Source organism: Stigmatopora nigra, chromosome 19 (assembly GCF_051989575.1).
Source record: "Stigmatopora nigra isolate UIUO_SnigA chromosome 19, RoL_Snig_1.1, whole genome shotgun sequence".
Lineage (NCBI taxonomy): Eukaryota > Metazoa > Chordata > Actinopteri > Syngnathiformes > Syngnathidae > Stigmatopora > Stigmatopora nigra.
Window position 1 is genome coordinate 2,255 of NC_135526.1, and position 18,393 is coordinate 20,647.

Below are 18,393 nucleotides of genomic sequence, written 5' to 3' on the forward strand. Positions count from 1 at the left end.
CCTAACCCTAACCCTAACCCTAACCCTAACCCTAACCCTAACCCTAACCCTAACCCTAACCCTAACCCTAACCCTAACCCTAACCCTAACCCTAACCCTAACCCTAACCCTAACCCTAACCCTAACCCTAACCCTAACCCTAACCCTAACCCTAACCCTAACCCTAACCCTAACCCTAACCCTAACCCTAACCCTAACCCTAACCCTAACCCTAACCCTAACCCTAACCCTAACCCTAACCCTAACCCTAACCCTAACCCTAACCCTAACCCTAACCCTAACCCTAACCCTAACCCTAACCCTAACCCTAACCCTAACCCTAACCCTAACCCTAACCCTAACCCTAACCCTAACCCTAACCCTAACCCTAACCCTAACCCTAACCCTAACCCTAACCCTAACCCTAACCCTAACCCTAACCCTAACCCTAACCCTAACCCTAACCCTAACCCTAACCCTAACCCTAACCCTAACCCTAACCCTAACCCTAACCCTAACCCTAACCCTAACCCTAACCCTAACCCTAACCCTAACCCTAACCCTAACCCTAACCCTAACCCTAACCCTAACCCTAACCCTAACCCTAACCCTAACCCTAACCCTAACCCTAACCCTAACCCTAACCCTAACCCTAACCCTAACCCTAACCCTAACCCTAACCCTAACCCTAACCCTAACCCTAACCCTAACCCTAACCCTAACCCTAACCCTAACCCTAACCCTAACCCTAACCCTAACCCTAACCCTAACCCTAACCCTAACCCTAACCCTAACCCTAACCCTAACCCTAACCCTAACCCTAACCCTAACCCTAACCCTAACCCTAACCCTAACCCTAACCCTAACCCTAACCCTAACCCTAACCCTAACCCTAACCCTAACCCTAACCCTAACCCTAACCCTAACCCTAACCCTAACCCTAACCCTAACCCTAACCCTAACCCTAACCCTAACCCTAACCCTAACCCTAACCCTAACCCTAACCCTAACCCTAACCCTAACCCTAACCCTAACCCTAACCCTAACCCTAACCCTAACCCTAACCCTAACCCTAACCCTAACCCTAACCCTAACCCTAACCCTAACCCTAACCCTAACCCTAACCCTAACCCTAACCCTAACCCTAACCCTAACCCTAACCCTAACCCTAACCCTAACCCTAACCCTAACCCTAACCCTAACCCTAACCCTAACCCTAACCCTAACCCTAACCCTAACCCTAACCCTAACCCTAACCCTAACCCTAACCCTAACCCTAACCCTAACCCTAACCCTAACCCTAACCCTAACCCTAACCCTAACCCTAACCCTAACCCTAACCCTAACCCTAACCCTAACCCTAACCCTAACCCTAACCCTAACCCTAACCCTAACCCTAACCCTAACCCTAACCCTAACCCTAACCCTAACCCTAACCCTAACCCTAACCCTAACCCTAACCCTAACCCTAACCCTAACCCTAACCCTAACCCTAACCCTAACCCTAACCCTAACCCTAACCCTAACCCTAACCCTAACCCTAACCCTAACCCTAACCCTAACCCTAACCCTAACCCTAACCCTAACCCTAACCCTAACCCTAACCCTAACCCTAACCCTAACCCTAACCCTAACCCTAACCCTAACCCTAACCCTAACCCTAACCCTAACCCTAACCCTAACCCTAACCCTAACCCTAACCCTAACCCTAACCCTAACCCTAACCCTAACCCTAACCCTAACCCTAACCCTAACCCTAACCCTAACCCTAACCCTAACCCTAACCCTAACCCTAACCCTAACCCTAACCCTAACCCTAACCCTAACCCTAACCCTAACCCTAACCCTAACCCTAACCCTAACCCTAACCCTAACCCTAACCCTAACCCTAACCCTAACCCTAACCCTAACCCTAACCCTAACCCTAACCCTAACCCTAACCCTAACCCTAACCCTAACCCTAACCCTAACCCTAACCCTAACCCTAACCCTAACCCTAACCCTAACCCTAACCCTAACCCTAACCCTAACCCTAACCCTAACCCTAACCCTAACCCTAACCCTAACCCTAACCCTAACCCTAACCCTAACCCTAACCCTAACCCTAACCCTAACCCTAACCCTAACCCTAACCCTAACCCTAACCCTAACCCTAACCCTAACCCTAACCCTAACCCTAACCCTAACCCTAACCCTAACCCTAACCCTAACCCTAACCCTAACCCTAACCCTAACCCTAACCCTAACCCTAACCCTAACCCTAACCCTAACCCTAACCCTAACCCTAACCCTAACCCTAACCCTAACCCTAACCCTAACCCTAACCCTAACCCTAACCCTAACCCTAACCCTAACCCTAACCCTAACCCTAACCCTAACCCTAACCCTAACCCTAACCCTAACCCTAACCCTAACCCTAACCCTAACCCTAACCCTAACCCTAACCCTAACCCTAACCCTAACCCTAACCCTAACCCTAACCCTAACCCTAACCCTAACCCTAACCCTAACCCTAACCCTAACCCTAACCCTAACCCTAACCCTAACCCTAACCCTAACCCTAACCCTAACCCTAACCCTAACCCTAACCCTAACCCTAACCCTAACCCTAACCCTAACCCTAACCCTAACCCTAACCCTAACCCTAACCCTAACCCTAACCCTAACCCTAACCCTAACCCTAACCCTAACCCTAACCCTAACCCTAACCCTAACCCTAACCCTAACCCTAACCCTAACCCTAACCCTAACCCTAACCCTAACCCTAACCCTAACCCTAACCCTAACCCTAACCCTAACCCTAACCCTAACCCTAACCCTAACCCTAACCCTAACCCTAACCCTAACCCTAACCCTAACCCTAACCCTAACCCTAACCCTAACCCTAACCCTAACCCTAACCCTAACCCTAACCCTAACCCTAACCCTAACCCTAACCCTAACCCTAACCCTAACCCTAACCCTAACCCTAACCCTAACCCTAACCCTAACCCTAACCCTAACCCTAACCCTAACCCTAACCCTAACCCTAACCCTAACCCTAACCCTAACCCTAACCCTAACCCTAACCCTAACCCTAACCCTAACCCTAACCCTAACCCTAACCCTAACCCTAACCCTAACCCTAACCCTAACCCTAACCCTAACCCTAACCCTAACCCTAACCCTAACCCTAACCCTAACCCTAACCCTAACCCTAACCCTAACCCTAACCCTAACCCTAACCCTAACCCTAACCCTAACCCTAACCCTAACCCTAACCCTAACCCTAACCCTAACCCTAACCCTAACCCTAACCCTAACCCTAACCCTAACCCTAACCCTAACCCTAACCCTAACCCTAACCCTAACCCTAACCCTAACCCTAACCCTAACCCTAACCCTAACCCTAACCCTAACCCTAACCCTAACCCTAACCCTAACCCTAACCCTAACCCTAACCCTAACCCTAACCCTAACCCTAACCCTAACCCTAACCCTAACCCTAACCCTAACCCTAACCCTAACCCTAACCCTAACCCTAACCCTAACCCTAACCCTAACCCTAACCCTAACCCTAACCCTAACCCTAACCCTAACCCTAACCCTAACCCTAACCCTAACCCTAACCCTAACCCTAACCCTAACCCTAACCCTAACCCTAACCCTAACCCTAACCCTAACCCTAACCCTAACCCTAACCCTAACCCTAACCCTAACCCTAACCCTAACCCTAACCCTAACCCTAACCCTAACCCTAACCCTAACCCTAACCCTAACCCTAACCCTAACCCTAACCCTAACCCTAACCCTAACCCTAACCCTAACCCTAACCCTAACCCTAACCCTAACCCTAACCCTAACCCTAACCCTAACCCTAACCCTAACCCTAACCCTAACCCTAACCCTAACCCTAACCCTAACCCTAACCCTAACCCTAACCCTAACCCTAACCCTAACCCTAACCCTAACCCTAACCCTAACCCTAACCCTAACCCTAACCCTAACCCTAACCCTAACCCTAACCCCTAACCCCTAACCCCTAACCCTAACCCTAAGCCCTAACCCCTAACCCCTAACCCTAACCCTAACCCAACCCCCTAACCCTCTAACCCACTAACTCACTAACTCACTGACCATAACATCTAACCCATTATGCGTAGCCACTAACCTTAATCCTGGCGCGGGGGGAGCTCCCGGGTTTCCGGTGGCGTGGGCTCCGGTGGTGCGCGGTGGAGGAGGGTCCAGGTCCGGTGGCGCGCGGGGGGAGCTTCCGAGTTTCAGGTGGCTGGCCTCCGGTGGCGTGGGCTCCGGGGGCGCGCGGTGGAGGAGGATCCCAATGTTCGGTGGCGCGCGGGGGAGAAGGGGGTTTCCCAGATCCAGGGACACGGGGTGGCTCCCGGGGGGAGGGGGGGCATCCCGGGTCCAGCAGCAGGGGGAGGGCACCCCGGGTCCAGAAGCAGGGGGGCATCCCAGGTCCAGTAGCAGGGGGAGGGCACCCCGGGTCCGGAAGCAGGGGGGCATCCCGGGTCTGGTGGCGGGGGGGGGGGGTCGGGGGGGCCCCCGGGTATTGGGATGCAGGGGGGCACTCCCAGGTGGAGGGGGGCATCAAGGGGGGGGGGGGGGGGTTCTAGGTCCAAAGACACAGAGGACGGTCCCTAGGTTGGGTGGCGCGCAGTGATGGGGGGGGCACTACCCAAATTGGGTGGCACGCAATGGAGGGGGGGTACCTGGGTTGGGTGACGCGCGCTGGGGGAGCTACCCAGATTGGATGGCGCGCGGTGGGGGGGGCTACCCAGATTGGATGACGTGTGGTGGGGGGCTACCCAGGTTGGAGGGGGGGGCTACCTGAGTTGGGGGGGGCTACCCGGGATGGGAGGGGGCTACCCAGGTTGGGGGGGCTACTCAGGTTGGGGGGCAACCCAGGTTGGGTGGCACCAGTAGGGGGGGGCTACCCAGGTTAGGGGGGGCTACCCAGGCTTGGGGGGGCTACCCAGGTTGGGGGGGGCTACCAGGGATGGGGGGGCTACCAGGGATGGGGGGGGCTACCTGGATGGGGGGGTTCCCGGGTTGGGGGGGCTACCCGGGTTCGGGCTACCCGGGTTGGGGCTACCCGGGTTGGGGGGGCTACCCAGATTGGGAGGGCTACCCGGGTTGGGTGACGCGCGCTGGGGGGCTACCCGGGTTGGGTGACGCGCGCTGGGGGGCTACCTGGGTTGGGTGACGCGCGCTGGGGGACTACCCGGGTTGGGTGACGCGCGCAGGGGGGGCTACCCGGGTTGGGTGGCGCACGCTGGGGGGGGGGCTACCTGGGTTGGGGGGTCTACCCAGGTTGGGGGGACTACCCAGGTTGGGGGGGGGCTACCAGGGATGGGGGGGCTACCTGGGATGGGGGGGGGCTCCCGGGTTGGGGGGGCTACCCGGGTTGGGGCTACCCGGGTTGGGGGGGCTACCCGGGTTGGGGGGGCTACCCGGGATGGGGGGGCTACCCGGGATGGGGGGGCTACCTGGGATGGGGGGGGCTACCCGGGTTGGGGGGGGCTACCCGGGTTGGGGGGGGCCACCCGGGTTGGGGGGGGCCACCCGGGTTGGGGGGGGCCACCCGGGTTGGGGGGGGCTACCCGGGTTGGGGGGGCTACCGGGTTGGGGGGGCTACCCGGGTTGGGGGGGCTACCCGGGTTGGGGGGCTACCCGGGTTGGGGGGGCTACCCGGGTTGGGGGGCTACCCGGGTTGGGGGGCTACCCGGGTTGGGGGGCTACCCGGGTTGGGGGCTACCCGGGTTGGGGGGCTACCCGGGTTGGGTGACGCGCGCTGGGGGGCTACCCGGTTGGGTGACGCGCGCTGTAGGGCTCCTTGGGTTGGGTGGTCGCGCGCTGGGGAGGCTACCCGGGTTGGGTGACGCGCGCTGGGGGGCTACCCGGGTTGGGTGACGCGCGCTGGGGGACTACCCGGGTTGGGTGATGCGCGCTGGGGGACTACCCGGGTTGGGTGACGCGCGCTGGGGGGCTACCGGGTTGGGTGGCGCACGCTGGGGGGGGGGGGCTACCTGGGTTGGGGGGGCTACCCAGGTTGGGGGGACTACCCAGGATGGGGGGGGGCTACCCAGGTTGGGAGAGGGGCTACCCAGGTTGAGAGGGGGGGGGGGCTACCAGGGATGGGGGGGGGCTACCCGGGTTGGGGGGGGGCACCCGGGTTGGGGGGAGCCACCCGGGATGGGGGGGGCTACCTGGGATGGGGGGGCTACCTGGGATGGGGGGGGCTACCCGGGTTGGGGGGGGCCACCCGGGTTGGGGGGAGCCACCCGGGATGGGGGGGGCTACCCGGGTTGGGGGGGCTACCCGGGTTGGGAGGGGCCACCCGGGTTGGGGGGGGGCCACCCGGGTTGGGGGGGGGCCACCCGGGTTGGGGGGGGCCACCCCGGGTTGGGCGGGGGGGGGCACCCGGGTTGGGGGGAGCCACCCGGGTTGGGGGGGGCCACCCGGGTTGGGGGGGGGCACCCGGGTTGGGGGGGGGGGCACCCGGGTTGGGGGGGGGCACCCGGGTTGGGGGGGGGCACCCGGGTCGGGGGGCCACCCAGGTTGGGTAGGACCTACCCGGGGAAGAGGAGGTGGAGGGGGGAAAGAGGGGGGAAAGAGGTGGTGGAGGGGGGGGGGGGGGGGGAAAGAGGTGGTGGAGGGGGGGGGAAAGAGGTGGTGGAGGGGGGGGGGAAAGAGGTGGTGGAGGGGGGGGAAAGAGGTGGTGGAGGGGGGGGGGGGAAAGAGGTGGTGGAGGGGGGGGGGAAAGAGGTGGTGGAGGGGGGGGGGGAAAGAGGTGGTGGAGAGGGGAAAAGAGGTGGTGGAGGGGGGAAAGAGGTGGTGGAGGGGGGAAAAGAGGTGGTGGAGGGGGGAAAAGAGGTGGTGGAGGGGGAAAGGAGGGAAAGAGGGGGAGAAGAGAGGGGGGGGAGAAAGAAGAGTGGGGAGAGAAAGAAAAAGGGGGGGAGAGAAAGAAGGGGGGAGAGAAAGAAGAGGGGGGGTAAGAATAGGGAGGGGGAGAAAGAAGAGGAAGGGGGAGAAAGAAGAGGGGGGGGGAGAAAGAAGAGGGGGGGGAGAAAGAAGAGGGGGGGGGAGAGAAAGAAGAGGGGGGGGGGGGAAGAAGAGAGGGGGAGAAAGAAGAGAGGGAAAGGAGAGAGAAAGAAAAAAAAAGAGAGAGAAAGAAAAAAAAGAGAGAGAAAGAGATTAAAAAAAGAGAGAAAGAGAAAAAAAAAGAAAGAAAAAAAAGAGAAAGAAAAAAAAAAGAAAGAAAAAAAAAGAAAGAGAAAGAGAAAAAAAAAGAGAAAGAGAAAAAAAAAGAGAAAGAGAAAAAAAAAGAGAAAGAGAAAAAAAAAGAGAAAGAGAAAAAAAAGAGAAAGAGAAAAAAAGAGAGAAGAGAGAAAAAAAGAGAGAAAGAGAAAAAAAAGAGAGAAAGAGAAAAAAAAGAGTGAAAGAGAAAAAGAGTGAAAGAGAAAAAAAGAGAGTGAGAAAGAGAAAAAAAAGAAGAGAAAAAAAAGAGAAAGAGAAAAAAAAGTGAAAGATAAAGAGAGAGAGAAAAAGATAAAAAAGAGAAAAAGAGGAAGAGAAAAAGAGAGAGAGAAGAGAAAAAGAAAGAGAGAAAGAGAAAAAGAGAGAGAAAGAGAAAAAGAGAGAGAGAAAATAGAGAGAGAAAGAGAGCGGGCGCGAAAGAGAGCGGGCGCGAACGAGAGCGCGACCAAGCGCAAACGATGCGAGCGCGACCGAGCGCAAACGAGCGAGCGCGACCGAGCGCAAACGAGCGAGGGCGACCGAGCGCAAATGAGCGAGCGCGAACGAGCGCAAACGAGCGAGAAAGAGAAAATAAGAAAGAGAAAGAGAGAGAGGAGAGAGAGAGGAGAAGGAGAGAAGAAGAGGAGAGAAGGAGAGAAGAGAAGAAGAGGGAGGGAGAGAGAGAGGAGAAGAAGAGGAGGGAGGGAGAGAGAGAGGGGAAGAAGAGGAGAAGAAGAGGAGGGAGAGGGAGGAGAAGAAGAGGAAAAAAGAGAGAAAATAAAGAAAAAAAGAGAAGAGAGAAGAGAAAGAAAGAGAAAAAAAGAAAGAGAAATAAAGAGAAAGAAATAAAGAGAAAGAAATAAAGAGAAAGAAGAGGAGGAAGAGGAGGAAGAGGAGGGGGGAAGAAGGAGAGGGAGGAGAGAGAGCGGCGGCGGTCGGGGGAGAGAGAGCGGCGGCGGTCGGGGGAGAGAGAGAGCGGCGGCGGTCAGGGGGAGAAAGAGCGGCGGTGGCGGTCGGGGGGGAGAGAGAGAGGCGGCGGCGGTCGGGGGGGAGAGAGAGAGAGGCGGCGACGGCGGTCGGGGGGAGAGAGAGAGAGAGAGGCGGCGGCGGTCGGGGGGAGAGAGAGAGAGAGGCGGCAGCGGTCGGGGGAGAGAGAGAGAGAGGCGGCGGCGGTCGGGGGGGGGGAGAGAGAGAGAGGCGGCGGCGGTCGGGGGGAGAGAGAGAGAGAGGCGGCGGCGGTCGGGGGAGAGAGAGAGAGAGAGAGAGAGAGGCGGCGGCGGTCGGGGGAGAGAGAGAGAGAGAGAGAGAGGGGCGGCGGCGGTCGGGGGGAGAGAGAGGCGGCGGCGGTCGGGGAGAGAGAGAGAGGCGACGGCAGTCGGGGAGAGAGAGAGAGGCGACGGCAGTCGGGGGGAGACAGAGAGAAAGAGAAGGGGGAGGGAAAAAAGAGAAAGAGAAGGGGGAAGGAAAAAAGAGTAAGGGGGGGAGGGAAAAAGAGAAAGAGAGGGGAGGGAAAAAAGAAAGGGGGAGGGAAAAAAAAGAGAGAAAGAGGGGGAGGGAAAAAAAGAGAAAGAGGGGGGAGGGGAAAAAAAGAGAGAAAGAGGGGGAGGGAAAAGAGAGGGAAAGAGAGGGAAAGAGGGAGAAAAGAGAAAAAGAGGGAGAAAAGAGAAAAAGAGGGAGAAAAGAGAAAAAGAGAAAGAGAGAAAAAGAGAAAAAGAGAGAGAGAAGAGAAAAAGAGAGAAAGAGAAAGAGAGACAAAGAGAAAAAGAGAGACAAAGAGAAAAGGAGAGAGAGATTGAGAAAAGGAGAGAGAAAAAGAGAAAACAGAGAAAGAGAGCGAGCGCGAACGAGCGAGCGCGAACGAGAGCGAGCGAGCGCGAACGAGAACGAGCGAGCGCGAACGAGAGCGAGCGAGCGCGAACGAGCGAGCGCGAACGAGAGAGAAAGAGTAAATAAGAAAGAGAAAGAGAGAGAGCAGAAGGAGAGGAGGGAGCGAGAGGAGAAGAGGAGGGAGGGAGGGAGAGAGAGAGAGGAGAAGAGGAGGGACGGAGAGAGAGAGGAGAAGAAGAGGAGGGAGAGAGAGGAGAAGAAGAGGAGGGAGAGGGAGGAGAAGAAGAGGAGGGAGAGGGAGGAGAAGAAGAGGAGGGAGAGGGAGGAGAAGAAGAGGAGGGAGAGGGAGGAGAAGAAGAGGAGGGAGAAGGAGGAGAAGAAGAGGAGGGAGAGAGAGAGGCGGCGGTCGGGGGGAGAGAGAGAAAAAAAGAGAGAGAAAGAGAAATAAAGAGAAAAAAAGAGAGAGAAAGAGAAATAAAGAGAATAAAAGAGAGAAAGAGAAAAAAAAGATAAAGAGAAAATAAGAGAAATAAAGAGAAAGAAACAAAGCGAAAGAGGAGAAAGAAGAGGGGGAGGAAGAAGAGGAAGAAGAGGAGAAGGAAGAGGAGGGGAGGGGGGAAGAGGGAGAGGGAGGAGGGAGAGGGAGAAGAAGAGGAGGGAGAGCGAGAGCGGCGGCGGCGGTCGGGGGGAGAGAGAGCGGCGGCGGCTGTCGGGGGGAGAGAAAGAGCGGCGGCGGTCGGGGGGAGAGAGAGAGCGGCGGTCGGGGGGAGAGAGAGCGGCGGCGGTCGGAGAGAGAGGGATAGAGAGAGCAAGCGGCGGCGGTCGCAGAGAGGGAGAAAGAGAGCAAGCGGCGGCGGTCGGAGAGAGGGAGAGAGAGAGAGCGCCGGCGGTCGGGGGGAGGGAGGAGGGAGAGCGGCGGTCGGAGAGAGGGGGAGAGAGAGAGCGGCGGCGGTCGGGGGGAGAGAGCGAGAGAGAGCGGCGGCGGTCGGGGGGAGAGAGAGAGCGGCGGCGGTCGGGGGGGGGAGAGAGCGCGGCGGCGGTCGGGGCGGGAGAGAGAGAGAGAGCGGCGGTCAGGGGGGGAGAGAGCGGCGGCGGCCGGGGGGAGAGAGAGAGAGAGAGCGGCGGCGGTCCACAGGGATGGGAGATGGAGGTGGCGGAGGTCCACTGGGATGGGAGATGGAGGAGGTCCACGGGATGGGAGATGGAGAAGGTCCACGGGATGGGAGATGGAGAAGGTCCACGGGATGGAAATGGAGGTACAGGAAGTCTGAAGAAATGGGAAATGGATGTGCCGGAGTTTGACGAGATGGATGTGCCGGAGTTCCAGAGGATGCAGGTCCAGGAGCGGAAGGTGGAAATCCAGGAGAAGGAGATGAAGGTCCAGGGGTGGGTCTCCAGGGCCAGGGGGGGGGGGGGGTTCACGTTCCCGGCGGGGGGTGGGGGGTCACATTATCCTTGGGGCGCCATATTACTGGACAATATTGCAGGGTTTTTAGGTCGAAAAAAATAATTGTATAGTGAACTTTTTCAAAACAGCCACAAGATGGCAGGAATAGACCGTATGACCGGGAAATATATTTTAAATCAAAGTGCATGGGAGGCATTTTGGATTTCAAGACCAATTGCGGGTTATGTCATCAATCACGCCTACGAATAAACTAGTTTCAGAGTTATGGTTATAGTCAACTAAAAGTGCCAGAATACACTAAACAGAAAAACAATTATCAATTAGAAGAAACTTACACGAGACGACATCTTGAGACGACTTGCGTTGGTGTCCAAATGTGGCATTAAGGGTCTGCAGAAGTGGATGTGGCATTTATTAAGGGTCTGCAGAAGAAACTGTAAAGTAATATAGGGTAAGAACGTGTTATCCCAAACTAGTCGCTCACCTTCTTGCGCTCCTGGATGTTATTGACGTTGTCCGAGATGCTGGCGGAAGCCGATCTGACCCCTCCGGCCGTGGCGATGAGCAAGGCCCCAAAGGTTAAGGGCGCCAGGGCCAGGCCGGCGATCGCCGTGATCCCGGCTACTTTGGCCTTCTGGTGGAAGGTGGCCAGGTGGCCGGCCAGGGCGTGGAGCTTCACCACGTGCTGCCAGAGGGCCTCGGCACGCCCGGTGAATACCTTGTTTAAAGACAGGCAGGCCTCGGTTCACCTTGTTGGCCAAAGTGGCAAAGGACCTGTGGGGAGGGGGGAGATGTCAGTTCCAACTTCCCTGGAAAACAGACGGATAGACGGCCTCCTGGCACGCCTACCGGGAATCGTCCTGGTCTTTAGATTTTTCGTCTGACGACAACTCGTCCCACTCGGGATGACAAAATGGGGGAAAATGTGCCATCTATAACATATAAACCGAAAGCCTTAAATTACCGACTGTCTGGTAAACGTCCCAGACAAGACCGGCAGGGCGGCCCTCTCGGTTAAAAATGGACTGAACATCTGCCAATTACCGACTCTAATCTTGCCTTGGCTGGCTCCAAAATGGAAAAAAATAACATCTTGTACATTTAAGTTTCAATTACTCACATTTCACTGTATTCCCCCACTCCATCAAACTGTCCATATCCTGTGAAGAAGAAAGGAAGGAAGGGCGTAAGTGAGACGAGACGGAAAGAGGCGGCGGCTGAGGGAGAGCAAGAGAGCGAGAGAGAGCGAGAGAGCGAGAGAGAGCGAGAGAGAGCGAGAGAGAGCGAGAGAGAGCGAGAGAGAGCGAGAGAGAGCGAGAGAGAGCGAGAGCGCGAGAGCGAGAGAGAGCAAAAGAGCGAGAGAGCAAGAGAGCAAACGAGAGAGAGAGAGCGCGGGAGCAAACGAGAGAGAGAGAGCGCGGGAGCAAACGAGAGAGAGAGAGCGCGGGAGCAAACGAGAGAGAGAGAGCGCGGGAGCAAACGAGAGAGAGAGCGCGGGAGCAAACGAGAGAGAGAGAGCGCGGGAGCAAACGAGAGAGAGAGAGCGCGGGAGCAAACGAGCGCGAACGGGCGGGCGCGAGCGCGAACGGGCGGGCGCGAGCGCGAACGGGCGGGCGCGAGCGCGAACGGGCGGGCGCGAGCGCGAACGGGCAGGCGCGAGAGCGAACGGGCGGGCGCGAGAGCGAACGGGCGGACGCGAGAGCGAACGGGCGGACGCGAGAGCGAACGGGCGGGCGCGAGAGCGAACGAGCGAGAGAGAACGGGCGCGAGAGAGAACGGGCGCGAGAGCGAACGAGCGAGAGCGAACGGGCGCGTGCGAACGAGCGGGCGCGAGAGCGAACGAGCGAGAGCGAACGGGCGCGTGCGAACGAGCGGGCGCGAGAGCGAACGAGCGGGCGCGAGAGCGAACGAGAGCGAGTAAACGAGTGCGAGAACGAGTGCGAGAGAAAGAGAAAAAAAAGAGAGAGAAAGAAGAGAAAGAAGAAAGAAGAGGAAGAAGAAGGAGGAAGAAGAAGAAGGAGGAGGAAGAAGAAGGAAGAAAAAGGAGGAAGAAGAAGGAAGAAGAAGAAGGAAGAAGAAGGAAGAAGAAGAAGGAAGAAGAAGAAGGAAGAAGAAGAAGAGAAGAGAAGACATTGACATTGTCCGAGATGCTGGCGGAAGCTGATCTGATCCCTCCGGCCGTGGCGATGAGCGAGGCCCCAAAGGTAAAGGGCGTCAGGGCCAGGCCGGCGATGGCCATCACACCAGCTACTTTGGCCTTCTGGTGGAAGGTGGCCAGGTGGCCGGCCAGGACGTGGAGCTTCACCACATGCTGCCAGAGGACCTCGGCGCGCCCGGTGAATACCTTGTTGAAGACAGGCAGGCCTCGGTTCACCTTGTTGGCCAAAGTGGCAAAGGACCTGTGGGGAGATGTCGGCTCCAACTTCCCTGGAAAACAGACAGATAGACAGCCTCCTGGCACGCCTACCGGGAATCGTCCTGCTCTTTGGATTCTTCGTCTGACGACAACTCGACCCACTCTGGATGACAAAATGGGGAGAAAAAGTGCCATCTATCACATATAAACCGAAAGCCTTTTAATTACCGACTGTCTGGTAAACGTCCCAGACAAGACCGGCAGGCCGGCCCTCTCTCTTAAAAATTGACTGAACATATGCCAATTACCGACTCTAATCTTGCCTTGGCTGGCTCCAAAATGGAAAAAAATAACATCTTGTACATTTAAGTTTCAATTACTCACATTTCCCTGTATTCCACCACTCCATCAAACTGTCCGTATCCTGTGAAGAAGAAAGGAAGGAAGGAATGGCGGCGACTGAGAGGGCGGCGCTAGAGAGCGCGAGACAGAGGGCGCTAGAGAGCGCGAGACAGGGGGCGCTAGAGAGCGCGAGACAGGGGGCGCTAGAGAGCGCGAGACAGGGGGCGCTAGAGAGCGCGAGACAGGGGGCGCTAGAGAGCGCGAGACAGGGGGCGCTAGAGAGCGCGAGACAGGGGGCGCTAGAGAGCGCGAGACAGGGGGCGCGAGACAGAGGGCGCTAGAGAGCGCGAGACAGGGCGCTAGAGAGCGCGAGACAGAGGGCGCTAGAGAGCGCGAGACAGGGGGCGCTAGAGAGCGCGAGACAGGGGGCGCTAGAGAGCGCGAGACAGGGGGCGCTAGAGAGCGCGAGACAGAGGGCGCTAGAGAGCGCGAGACAGAGGGCGCTGGAGAGCGCGAGACAGAGGGCGCTGGAGAGCGCGAGACAGAGGGCGCTGGAGAGCGCGAGACAGAGGGCGCTGGAGAGCGCGAGACAGAGGGCGCTGGAGAGCGCGAGACAGAGGGCGCTAGAGAGCGCGAGACAGGGGCGCTAGAGAGCGCGAGACAGGGGGCGCTAGAGAGCGCGAGACAGGGGGCGCTAGAGAGCGCGAGACAGGGGGCGCTAGAGAGCGCGAGACAGAGGGCGCTAGAGAGCACGAGACAGAGGGCGCTAGAGAGCGCGAGACAGAGGGCGCTAGAGAGCGCGAGACAGAGGGCGCGAGACAGAGGGCGCTAGAGAGCGCGAGACAGAGGGCGCGAGACAGAGGGCGCTAGAGAGCGCGAGACAGAGGGCGCTAGAGAGCGCGAGACAGAGGGCGCTAGAGAGCGCGAGACAGAGGGCGCTAGAGAGCGCGAGACAGAGGGCGCTAGAGAGCGCGAGACAGAGGGCGCTAGAGGGCGCGAGACAGAGGGCGCTAGAGGGCGCGAGACAGAGGGCGCTAGAGGGCGCGAGACAGAGGGCGCTAGAGGGCGCGAGACAGAGGGCGCTAGAGGGCGCTAGAGGGCGCGAGACAGAGGGCGCTAGAGGGCGCTAGAGGGCGCGAGACAGAGGGCGCTAGAGGGCGCGAGACAGGGGGCGCTAGAGGGCGCGAGACAGGGGGCGCTAGAGGGCGCGAGACAGGGGGCGCTAGAGAGCGCGAGACAGGGGGCGCTAGAGAGCGCGAGACAGAGGGCGCTAGAGAGCGCGAGACAGAGGGCGCTAGAGAGCGCGAGACAGAGGGCGCTAGAGAGCGCGAGACAGAGGGCGCTAGAGAGCGCGAGACAGAGGGCGCGAGACAGAGGGCGCTAGAGAGCGCGAGACAGAGGGCGCTAGAGAGCGCGAGACAGAGGGCGCTAGAGAGCGCGAGACAGAGGGCGCTAGAGAGCGCGAGACAGAGGGCGCTAGAGAGCGCGAGACAGAGGGCGCTAGAGAGCGCGAGACAGAGGGCGCTAGAGAGCGCGAGACAGAGGGCGCTAGAGGGCGCGAGACAGAGGGCGCTAGAGGGCGCGAGACAGAGGGCGCTAGAGGGCGCGAGACAGAGGGCGCTAGAGGGCGCTAGAGGGCGCGAGACAGAGGGCGCTAGAGGGCGCTAGAGGGCGCGAGACAGAGGGCGCTAGAGGGCGCGAGACAGGGGGCGCTAGAGGGCGCGAGACAGGGGGCGCTAGAGGGCGCGAGACAGGGGGCGCTAGAGGGCGCGAGACAGGGGGCGCTAGAGGGCGCGAGACAGGGGGCGCTAGAGGGCGCGAGACAGGGGGCGCTAGAGAGCGCGAGACAGGGGGCGCTAGAGAGCGCGAGACAGGGGGCGCTAGAGAGCGCGAGACAGGGGGCGCTAGAGAGCGCGAGACAGGGGGCGCTAGAGAGCGCGAGACAGGGGGCGCTAGAGAGCGCGAGACAGGGGGCGCTAGAGAGCGCGAGACAGGGGGCGCTAGAGAGCGCGAGACAGGGGGCGCTAGAGAGCGCGAGACAGGGGGCGCTAGAGAGCGCGAGACAGGGGGCGCTAGAGAGCGCGAGACAGGGGGCGCTAGAGAGCGCGAGACAGGGGGCGCTAGAGAGCGCGAGACAGGGGGCGCTAGAGAGCGCGAGACAGGGGGCGCTAGAGAGCGCGAGACAGGGGGCGCTAGAGAGCGCGAGACAGGGGGCGCTAGAGAGCGCGAGACAGGGGGCGCTAGAGAGCGCGAGACAGGGGGCGCTAGAGAGCGCGAGACAGGGGGCGCTAGAGAGCGCGAGACAGAGGGCGCTAGAGAGCGCGAGACAGAGGGCGCTAGAGAGCGCGAGACAGAGGGCGCTAGAGAGCGCGAGACAGAGGGCGCTAGAGAGCGCGAGACAGAGGGCGCTAGAGAGCGCGAGACAGAGGGCGCAAGAGAGCACAAGAGAGCGAACGAGCGAGCGCAAGAGAGCGAACGAACGCTAACGAGCGATCGCGAGAGAGAAGAGACAAAAAAACAGAGAGAGAGCGAGCGAGCGAGAGAGAGAGCGAGAGAGAGAGCGAAACAGCGAGACAGCGAGAGAAGAGACAAAAAAACAGAGCGAGAGAGAAAGAAAGAGGAGGAGGAAGAAGAGGAGGGAGGGGAAGAGGAAGAAGAGGAGGGACGGGAAGAGGAAGAAGAGGAGGGACGGGAAGAGGAAGAAGAGGAGGGACGGGAAGAGGAAGAAGAGGAGGGACGGGAAGAGGAGGGAGAGGAGGGGAGGGGAAGAGGAGGGAGAGGGGGGAGGGGAAGAGGAGGGAGAGGGGGGGTGTAGAGGGAAGAGGCGGCGGTCGGGGGGAGGAGAAGACATTGACGTTGGCCGAGATGCTGGCGGAAGCCGATCTGACCCCTCCGGCCGTGGCGATGAGCGAGGCCCCAAAGGTGAAAGGCGCCAGGGCCAGGCCGGCGATGGCCGTCACGCCGGCTACTTTGGCCTTCTGGTGGAAGGTGGCCGGCCAGGGCGCGGAGCTTCACCACGTGCTGCCAGAGGACCTCGGCGCGCCAGGTGAATACCTTGTTGAAGACAGGCAGGGCTCGGTTCACCTTGTTGGTCAAAGTGGCAAATGACCTGTGGGGAGGGGGGAGATGTCGGTTCCAACTTCCCTGGAAAACAGACGGATAGACGGCCTCCCGGCTCGCCTACCGGGAATCGTCCCGGTCTTTAAATTCTTTGTCTGACGACAACTCGTCCCACTCTGGATGACAAAATGGGGGAAAAAAGTGCCATCTATCACATATAAACCGAAAGCCTTTTAATGACCGACTGTGTGTGTGTGGTGGGGGGTGACCTCTTTTGGGGCGCCACATTACTGGACAATATTGCAGGGTTTTTGGGTCGGAAAAAAATAATTGCAGGGTGCACTTTTTCCAGACGGCCACAAGATGGCAGCAAGAGATCATATTACTGGGAAGTAATTTTCAAATCAAAGAGGATGGCTGAGTTTTTGGTCGGGAAAATAATTGTATGGTGAACTTTTTCAAAACAGCCACAAGATGGCAGGAAGAGACCATATTAATGGGAAATACTTTTTAAATCAAAGCGTATGGGAGGCATTTTGGGTTTCAAGACCAATTGCGGGTTATTTCATCAATCATGCCCACGAATAAACTAGTTTCAGGGTTAGGGTTATAGTCAATTAAAAGTCAAATCAATTAGAAGAAACTTACATGAGACGACATCTTGAGACGACTTGCGTTGGCGCCCAGAAGAACCTGTAAAGTGGTATGGAGTTAGAACGTGTTTCCCAAACTATTTAAAGCTGCAGTACTTTTTACTTTGAAAAAAATACAAGGCACACCAATATATATTATCATTTAAAATTGACAATATACAGTTGTAGCTCGACATACGAGCAATTCGAGATAAGAGTAAAATTTCGAGCAAATAATTATCTCTAGATACAAGACCAATTTCGAGATACGAGAAAGCAAGACGCCATGTCGGCCACACATTAACTACTCCGCCCATGATTAGGGCAACATTGCAACTGCGGCGCATGTACAACACGGAGATACAAATAGCCAACTTTAGAATTATTATGATAGAATGTACTCGCGTCCTTTTACGAATGAACAGAATCCAAATTCTTCCGACAAACATTTGGACCTCGACAAACATTTGGACCTCGACAAACATTGTGCTGCTTGCGAGTCACATGGCGAAAAAAGGAAGTGACGTCATTGCCTTCAAATGCGGGAATTATTTCATTTCTCGCGATATTTTATACAGGTTAACAGTTGTACTTCGGCAAATTCGACGTCAATCACACCTACCAAAAAAGGTTACAAGGTAAAATTCTACTGAAGCCGAAAGACCGTCCCACTTGACGCAATAAAGAGAGAAATCAATTGCAAGGAGATAATTACCATACTTCAAAGCCAAACACCGACTAGACATGGACGCCATGCCGGCCACACTAACTACTACGCCCATGATTAGGGCAACATTGCAACTACGGCGCATGAACAACACAGAGATACAAGTAGCCAACTTTAGAATTATGATAGAATGTACTCACGTCCTTTTACGGATACAGTCCAAATTCTTCCGACAAACATTTGGAGCTCGACAAACATTTGGAGCTAGCTAACATCGTGCTGCTTGCGAGTCACATGGCGAAAAAAGGAAGTGACGTCATTGCGCCCGCCTTCAAATGCGGGAACTATTTCGTTTCTCGCGATATTTTATACAAGTTAACAGTTGTACTTCGGCAAATTCGACGTCCATCACGCCTACCAAAAAAAGGTTACAAGTTAAAATGCTACTAAAGCCGAAAGAACGTCCCAGTAAACGCAATAAAGAGAGAGAAGTCAATTGCAAGGAGATAATTACCATACTTCAAAGCCAAACGCCGACCAGACATGGCGGCCATGTGGTCAATACACTAACTTAGAACGCCCATGAGTTGGGCAACATTGCAACTGCGGCGCATGTACAACACAGAGATACAAATAGCCAACTTTAGAGTTATTATGATAGAATGTACTCACGTTCTTTTACGGACGAACACAGTCCAAATTCTTCTGACAAACATTTGGAGCTCGCTAACATCGTGCCGTTTGCGAGGACCGTGGCGAAAAAGGAAGTGACATCATTGCGTCCCTTCAAAATGGAGACTTCCGTTTTACAAAATAAAATACTTTTATGCAGTTATTTAAATTCTCGCGAGATTTATACAGGTTAATAACATTTAACGTGCAAATA

At 57.0% G+C, this 18,393-nt stretch overlaps 1 long non-coding RNA gene across 2 annotated transcripts; it reads right to left on the bottom strand.

Moving 5' to 3' along the window:
* Nucleotides 1–16,063: 16,063 nt before the first annotated feature.
* LOC144212235 (uncharacterized) lies at nucleotides 16,064–18,270 on the bottom strand. Of its 2 annotated transcripts, none has more exons than XR_013329733.1 (3): nucleotides 18,180–18,270; nucleotides 16,857–16,901; nucleotides 16,064–16,384 (listed from the first exon to the last, which is right to left on the bottom strand). It is a non-coding gene; the product is annotated as an uncharacterized LOC144212235 (long non-coding RNA). The 2 variants fall into 2 exon arrangements; XR_013329732.1 differs by having other exon boundaries at nucleotides 16,064–16,257; nucleotides 18,180–18,267.
* Nucleotides 18,271–18,393: the final 123 nt, after the last annotated feature.